This window comes from Dermacentor silvarum, chromosome 9 (genome assembly GCF_013339745.2).
Source record: "Dermacentor silvarum isolate Dsil-2018 chromosome 9, BIME_Dsil_1.4, whole genome shotgun sequence".
NCBI classification, from domain to species: domain Eukaryota; kingdom Metazoa; phylum Arthropoda; class Arachnida; order Ixodida; family Ixodidae; genus Dermacentor; species Dermacentor silvarum.
This window is the reverse complement of record NC_051162.1, coordinates 154,996,480-155,003,999: the sequence shown is the minus strand read 5'-3', so window position 1 is coordinate 155,003,999 and position 7,520 is coordinate 154,996,480. Positions and strand designations below refer to the sequence as shown.

Below are 7,520 nucleotides of genomic sequence, written 5' to 3'. Positions count from 1 at the left end.
CGTGGTGTGAGCGCGCACAAACAAACATGCATAGATCACACTGAATGACTGCAGACAACGACCGTCAAAACTCTGGCAGCAAGCGGATACGCCGTAGCGGCGAAGGTACGTGCGGTCTATCGCTTCAACGGAAACTGAGCGGCGAATGCGCGGCGCATAAAGGTCAGAGCCGTGTGGAGATAAGAGACGGTGCGAGCGAGCGACGAGCGCGGTTGTTGGCAGAGTGGAAGTGCGCCCCCCCCCCCCCCCCGCTCCCTCCGGCGCTGGCTTCCCGCTGCCTTGCTTGCGCGTGGGAGATTGAGTGCGTTCGCTCTCCGTGACAGCGCGCGTCCCCGCACGCTTCCGCTCGGGCATACACGGCGCGCGGCGAAGATTTTATCTATAGGGAACCTCACGGCGACGGGGACGGCGACGGCAGAAATCCGGTTGAAGTGTCCATATAATTGCTATCGCAATAAAAGAAATAGAAGCAATAATATATCAAAACGAGGAAACTTCCGAGCCTACCATGATAGAGCAAGCATTCGTAGCTCATTATCGCGAATTGCTTGGAAACAAGAAAAAACTAGAAGAAGGATTTGAGCGTGACTTCCTTAATCTTATGCCACGTTTAGAAGAAGACATTAAAGCAAACCTTGAATTTCCAATTACATTACGAGAAATTGAAGATGCCATCGATGGACTGGGTGCAGGAAAAGCTCCCGGGCCTGATGGTTTAGGAGCGGCCTTCTACAAGGCTTTCAAGCATCAGCTCAGCCAATTACTGCATACTGTGTTCAAGGAAATGTATGCAACACAGCGAATGCCACCATCTTTCCGAACATCTCATATAGTGCTAATCCCTAAGTGCGAAGACCCGGTTAAACTGTTGTCAGTAAAATCTTACAGACCAATAAGCCTTACAAACTGTGACTACAAAATATTTACGAAAGTGCTAGCGAAAAGACTTCAAAGCGTCGTAACACAGCTAGTGGGACCACATCAAACATGTGGCATCAAGGGCCGAACAATTACCACAAATACGCATGTAGCTCGGTGTGTGCTTGACTGCTGCGATGCCCTCTCCTGTCGGGTTGCAGTGCTGCAACTGGACTTGGAGAAAGCGTTTGACAATGTATCCCATGAAGTACTCTTTTCATTATTAGAATACGTTAATGTAGGCGGAGTGATATTAAATGGAGTTAAAGTGGCCTACTCAGAGTGCAGCACGCGGATCATTATAAACAAAAAGTTAAGTGAACCAATCCAACTTCTCTCCAGTGTTCGGCAAGGATGTGCGATCTCATCATTACTTTTTGATCTCTACTTGGAACCTTTCTGCTCGAGCCTAATTAATAGCCAAAAAGTTCGCGGTTTTATGCTTGAAGCGACAGAAGTCAAGGTACTCGCATACGCTGATGACATTGCTGTCTTTTGTCAGGACCAGGAAAGCATCAAAGAGGTGATTAGGCTGACGGGTAACTATTGTAGGAAAGCCGGATGCAAGATTAACTGGGAGAAGACCATAGGGTTTTGGCATGGCGAGTGGAGCGAAAAACCTGAATTATTCACTGGCGTACAATGGACGGCAATGCCAACAACGTACTTAGGTGCCCCTCTACAATGTTATGCGGATACCGAACAATATTGTAAAGAAGAAACAGAGCGGGTGAAAGATAAGATACTGGGATGGCAGGGTCGGAATCTGTCAATGCACGTGCGACTACTTGTAATCTATTTTTAGTTGCCAAGTTATGGTATGTGTTGCAAGTGTTGTTCATGTCCCGGGCTAACCTACAAAAAATTCACAGAGTTTTTGCAGTGTTTATTTGGGGAGGGAGTTGGGAAAGAACTAGTCGCACTAATCTGTTTTTGTCCGTGAAGAAAGGTGGGCTTGGTCTGTCGCACCTCTTTATCAGACAAATTGTGTCACGTTTTATGTTTTTAAGGGATCAGTGTGACCCATTTTTGCGCACGGTGATACAAGTTCGCCTGCACAATGCACTACCGGAATTCATTGTTTGTACAAATAAGACCGCGTGACGCGGTATAAGAGGTTACTGGCACGAAGTTGTTGCTGCTTTTCGCATACTTAAGGTGCGTTTTTCATTTCAATATTTGAGTACAGTGAAAAGGAAGAACCTGTACAGAGACTTATTGGATGTTATGTTGCCTGTTCCCTTGTACAGAAGCATATACACTGGAGGTTCTGGACAAGATGTCTTAAAACGAGTGAAAGGAATGCCGATAAAACACCATGTAAAATCATTCTTTTTCAAGCTACATACAAACACTTTACCGGTAAGAACGTGGCTACAAGACAAAGGAATCTTCGTACCGTGGACAGTCAACTGCATATTATGCAAAAAACCAGAAACAATGGAACATGTATTTATCGATTGCTGGGATCCAATATTTCATTGGGACATCCTTCAGCGAACTATTAAAAAAGAACTGCCGATTACGCCACATGGAATCCGATATTTACCAGTTGAGAATGATGGTGACATTCCTTACGACATGATAATGGTCCTGAGCCTCCATAGTATATGGAAAACTAGAATGGCAGTAAGACATGCCGACATTGACCCTCACACTGTAAGGGAAAATTTTATTGAACATGAAGTGTATATGCGAGAGATCTACCGTGCACAGCCACAGCCACCTGATTGGGTGGGACTGCTTGATGATTTGATAGCTTTCAAAAAGTTTTGAAACCCTCTTTCTTGTTCCCTTCTGTATCATGTAAACAGACAATAAAGAAAAAAAAACGCCAGGATGGCCGAGCGGTCCAAGCCGCTGCGTTCAGGACGCAGTCCGGTGTTCCGGGCGTGGGTTCGAATCCCACTTCTGACAAGGGTTCTTTTTTCTTCACTGTCATCGAATGTAAAAAGAAGAGTAGATGTGCGGCACTTCTTTCATTTCCTATTTTGTGAATACAGAATGCTGAATAACGATTGACTCTCTGCCACTTTCATCTGTTGTCGTGTCCCGTCAGGATGGCCGAGCGGTCCAAGGCGCTGCGTTCAGGTCGCAGTCCGGTTTTCCGGGCGTGCGTTCGAATCCCACTTCTGACAAGGGTTCTTTTTTCTTCACTGTCATCGAATGTAAAAAAGAAGAGTAGATGTGCGGCACTTCTTTCATTTCCTATTTTGTGAATACAGAATGCTGAATAACGATTGACTCTCTGCCACTTTCATCTGTTGTCGTGTCCCGTCAGGATGGCCGAGCGGTCCAAGGCGCTGCGTTCAGGTCGCAGTCCGGTTTTCCGGGCGTGGGTTCGAATCCCACTTCTGACAAGGGTTCTTTTTTCTTCACTGTCATCGAATGTAAAAAGAAGAGTAGATGTGCGGCACTTCTTTCATTTCCTATTTTGTGAATACAGAATGCTGAATAACGATTGACTCTCTGCCACTTTCATCTGTTGTCGTGTCCCGTCAGGATGGCCGAGCGGTCCAAGGCGCTGCGTTCAGGTCGCAGTCCGGTTTTCCGTGCGTGGGTTCGAATCCCACTTCTGACAAGGGTTCTTTTTTCTTCACTGTCATCGAATGTAAAAAGAAGAGTAGATGTGCGGCACTTCTTTCATTTCCTATTTTGTGAATACAGAATGCTGAAATACGATTGACTCTCTGCCACTTTCATCTGTTGTCCTGTCCCGTCAGGATGGCCGAGCGGTCCAAGGCGCTGCGTTCAGGTCGCAGTCCGGTTTTCCGGGCGTGGGTTCGAATCCCACTTCTGACAAGGGTTCTTTTTTCTTCACTGTCATCGAATGTAAAAAGAAGAGTAGATGTGCGGCACCTCTTTCTTTTCCTCTTTTGTGAATACAGAACGCCAAATTACGATTGACTCTCTGGCACTTTCATCTGTTGTCGTGTCCCGTCAGGATGGCCGAGCGGTCCAAGGCGCTGCGTTCAGGTCGCAGTCCGGTATTCCGGGCGTGGGTTCGAATCCCACTTCTGACAAGGGTTCTTTTTTCTTCACTGTCATCGAATGTAAAAAGAAGAGTAGATGTGCGGCACCTCTTTCTTTTCCTCTTTTGTGAATACAGAACGCCAAATTACGATTGACTCTCTGGCACTTTCATCTGTTGTCGTGTCCCGTCAGGATGGCCGAGCGGTCCAAGGCGCTGCGTTCAGGTCGCAGTCCGGTATTCCGGGCGTGGGTTCGAATCCCACTTCTGACAAGGGTTCTTTTTTCTTCACTGTCATCGAATGTAAAAAGAAGAGTAGATGTGCGGCACTTCTTTCTTTTCCTCTTTTGTGAATACAGAACGCCAAATTACGATTGACTCTCTGCCACTTTCATCTGTTGTCCTGTCCCGTCAGGATGGCCGAGCGGTCCATGGCGCTGCGTTCAGGTCGCAGTCCGGTATTCCGGGCGTGGGTTCGAATCCCACTTCTGACAAGGGTTCTTTTTTCTTCACTGTCATCGAATGTAAAAAGAAGAGTAGATGTGCGGCACTTCTTTCTTTTCCTATTTTGTGAATACAGAACGCCAAATTACGATTGACTCTCTGCCACTTTCATCTGTTGTCCTGTCCCGTCAGGATGGCCGGATTCTGCTTCCGGCCACCGAGCGTGACGGACGTATGATGACGGGCTCCGTAGGAGCGGCTTCAGCGGCCCAGAGCGGCCGCGGTAACAGGAATTTTGCTGCGGACAACGAGTACCAAGTTGTTTTGCCGAGTTTGCCAACAGGGCGTTTTGTTGTGAACACCGTTTTTTTACATTGTGATATCAGGGCCCGCCCATACCGGGTGGAAGATTTCCGCGATGCGCTTGCCCCGTTATCGCTCCTGCTGGAAGTGGTGGCCCTCGGGGCCTACCGTATGAGCCATGTTTGGGCCGTGACCTTCAAGGACGACGAAGCGGTGAAGAAGATCGTCAGCGTTGGTGAGCTGCAGATCAAAAAGGGCCGATGCCTCGTCATTGACCCCGCCAACCAGGATGTGCGCTTGAAAGTGCATTGGCTGCTGCACACCGTTCCCGACGAGGACGTACAGTCAACGACAAAAGTTTGCGGACCACGCGAGCGCGTGCCAGACTGCCTATCCGCGCCACCTAGCGGTACGCCACCTAGCGGCGACAGGGGCGCTCTCCCGGATATGAGCCCTCTTGGTACTCGCCTGCCTGTTAATTTTTTATTCCCGTGCATGACATTGTTAGTTCGTTGTGTTGACGCAGAGCGCTGTCTGCGATAAGACCGCCACATATCTGGCTTGATAGCAGTATCGGAGCAATCACTGCAACCTTTCTCGACTGGTGTGCCAGTGGGTAGATAAGTTTCACGAAGCGCTGCGACGATTTTTTTACGCGACGTTTACTGGCGCACTTTGGTTGGCAGCATCTTGGTCCAATGAGTGTTGCTGCTTCTGCGTCTTGAGAGAAAGGGTAGGGAGGTGTTTCACTGTCATCAAAAATAAAGAAAAAGCGGATGCATAGAAAATTTTCTTTCACACATAGGCGCATCTTCGCATCAGTCGCTGAAAACGTAGTAGACTTGCTTCAGGCCACGTGGTGATTGCCTATTTGAAAAGATGCCGCTGCGTGTTCCACTTGACGAAAGAAGGCACATTGTGCGTTTATTTATAGAGGGAATACCTCAGCGCGAAATCTGCCGCCGAACCAACAGGAGCCGGACTGCCGTGAATAGGATTATTCAAGCTTTCCGCGACGATGACAGATTCACAGATATGGAGCGCAGTGGGCGTCCAAGGGCCACGACTGAGGAAGAGGACCGCCTGATTACGGCCGCCATCGTGGCTGATCCTTTTCAAAGTGCAGAGGATATCCGAGAAGCGCTCTCGCTCACGGTATCGTCTGAGACTGTAAGAAGAAGGCTGAGTGAGCTTGGCCTGCAGTCTTTCGTAGCAGCACAGAAGCCCTGTCTCTCAGACAGCCAGCTACAAGAACGACTCATGTTCGCTACAGCAATGAAAGATTGGACAACAGAGAAATGGGGCGATGTCATCTTTAGCGACGAGTAAACTTTTTCCACGCGCTGGGACCAACGGAAGCGGGTTTGGCGTCCACTAAACTGCAGGTGTGTTTACAGTGTATTGGCAGTTAATTCACGAAGCTAATTCTGCATCACAACATGTTTCACGTAAAATGAGCTTTTGGACATTACGAGATTTTTCTGTAGTGGTATTATGTTGAAAACATTAACGATTGTTTCATAGTACTACTTACTCTGAAGCTAATTAAAAGCTGCCAGTGGGTCTTTCAGTACTATCTAATGATGTTTGCACGTTTTCTATTGCAACTCTATAACAGCATTATAAAGTTCATACGCAAGAGGAATCACAACATTTTTAGACGCGCCGCTGGAACCCAATTGTATGCTATTTCTTGCAGATATCTGCCTAATTACACACAGAGTGTTCTATCCAGTGGACGGTGTTCCGTGAGCGTGTGGGGAGCAATCAGCAAAGATGGCCTTGGTCCCCTTGTGCGTCTGGAAGGGCCCTTCACTGCGTCACGGTACTGCGACGTCATCACTAGACACCTCGTTCCGTATGCGCTGGACGGTCCCTTCAGCGACGGCTGCTATTTTTTTCAACACGACCGCAGCCCGATCCATAAAGCGCGTATCGTCCAGTCATTGCTAGAAGAACATGCTGTTTGCCAGCTTGAGTGGCCTCCATGTGGCGCCGACTTGAATCCCATAGAAAATGTCTGGGGCATGTTGAAGAAACGGCTGTCCACACGAGCCAACCGCGGCCGCACGGCCGATACGCTGTGGCAAGCGATCGCACAAGAATGGGAAAGCCTGCGCGGTCGACCGGAGATTACTGAATCTTTGTACGAGTCGATGCCCACACGCATCAATAAGGTGCTAGAAAACGGCGGACATTTCACTTCCTACTAGATCATTGAGAGACCTATGTTTCATGACACTTCTGTAAATGTCTTGTGAATAAATTCATCCCCTTCAGACACGAATTATGATGCACTGTCTGCAAATGCGTCAAATGCGCATGGCATCATTTCAAGACGCTCACTATTATATTCCAAGAAAGAAGACGAAGCAATGTGCTGTTTTGTGCGAGTTTCAGTAAAAAAATTAATTAGCGTATTACTCATTATCTAATTCTGAAATCCGTCAGCTTCAATGCTTGCATAAAAAGAATCAACTATTAGGCCCGAAACGCATGCACACTTGCTTTTTCGGTTGTATTCGTGTCGACCGGAGAAAAAAAAATACTCTTGACGTTGGTCTTGGAACGCGGCACGTCGAACGATTGTCTAACATGGTAGTGTCTCCAGCAAAGTGATCATCTGCAGCAATACGCAGGACAATGAAGTTAACTGACCGCTAGTTGTCCCATCAGGAAGCGGACACGAATGTGCACACTGAGTTTTAGGTCATATGAAGAAACACGTGGCGTGGGACGCGCCTCCGAAGTTCGAGTCCCCAAACGAGGACGCCGTGTCGCAAAGGGTTATAAAAAGAGTCATCGCACCCGATTATTTCTTATTTTTTCTAAATGTAACCACTATAGCAGCGCGGTGGTTCGGGCTTTGCGCAGCAAAACCTGG

At 47.9% G+C, this 7,520-nt stretch overlaps 8 non-coding genes across 8 annotated transcripts; all 8 read left to right on the top strand.

Annotated features, from left to right (window-relative positions):
* Positions 1-2,751: 2,751 nt before the first annotated feature.
* On the top strand, positions 2,752-2,835 carry Trnal-cag (transfer RNA leucine (anticodon CAG)). The gene has a single exon. It is a non-coding gene; the product is annotated as a tRNA-Leu (tRNA).
* A 137-nt stretch (positions 2,836-2,972) lies between these two features.
* On the top strand, positions 2,973-3,056 carry Trnal-cag (transfer RNA leucine (anticodon CAG)). The gene has a single exon. It is a non-coding gene; the product is annotated as a tRNA-Leu (tRNA).
* Positions 3,057-3,194: 138 nt separating this feature from the next.
* Positions 3,195-3,278, top strand: Trnal-cag (transfer RNA leucine (anticodon CAG)). The gene has a single exon. It is a non-coding gene; the product is annotated as a tRNA-Leu (tRNA).
* Positions 3,279-3,415: 137 nt separating this feature from the next.
* Trnal-cag (transfer RNA leucine (anticodon CAG)) lies at positions 3,416-3,499 on the top strand. The gene has a single exon. It is a non-coding gene; the product is annotated as a tRNA-Leu (tRNA).
* Positions 3,500-3,636: 137 nt separating this feature from the next.
* On the top strand, positions 3,637-3,720 carry Trnal-cag (transfer RNA leucine (anticodon CAG)). Its single transcript has one exon. It is a non-coding gene; the product is annotated as a tRNA-Leu (tRNA).
* A 137-nt stretch (positions 3,721-3,857) lies between these two features.
* On the top strand, positions 3,858-3,941 carry Trnal-cag (transfer RNA leucine (anticodon CAG)). Its single transcript has one exon. It is a non-coding gene; the product is annotated as a tRNA-Leu (tRNA).
* A 137-nt stretch (positions 3,942-4,078) lies between these two features.
* Trnal-cag (transfer RNA leucine (anticodon CAG)) lies at positions 4,079-4,162 on the top strand. Its single transcript has one exon. It is a non-coding gene; the product is annotated as a tRNA-Leu (tRNA).
* Positions 4,163-4,299: 137 nt separating this feature from the next.
* Positions 4,300-4,383, top strand: Trnal-cag (transfer RNA leucine (anticodon CAG)). Its single transcript has one exon. It is a non-coding gene; the product is annotated as a tRNA-Leu (tRNA).
* The last annotated feature ends 3,137 nt before the right edge of the window (positions 4,384-7,520 follow it).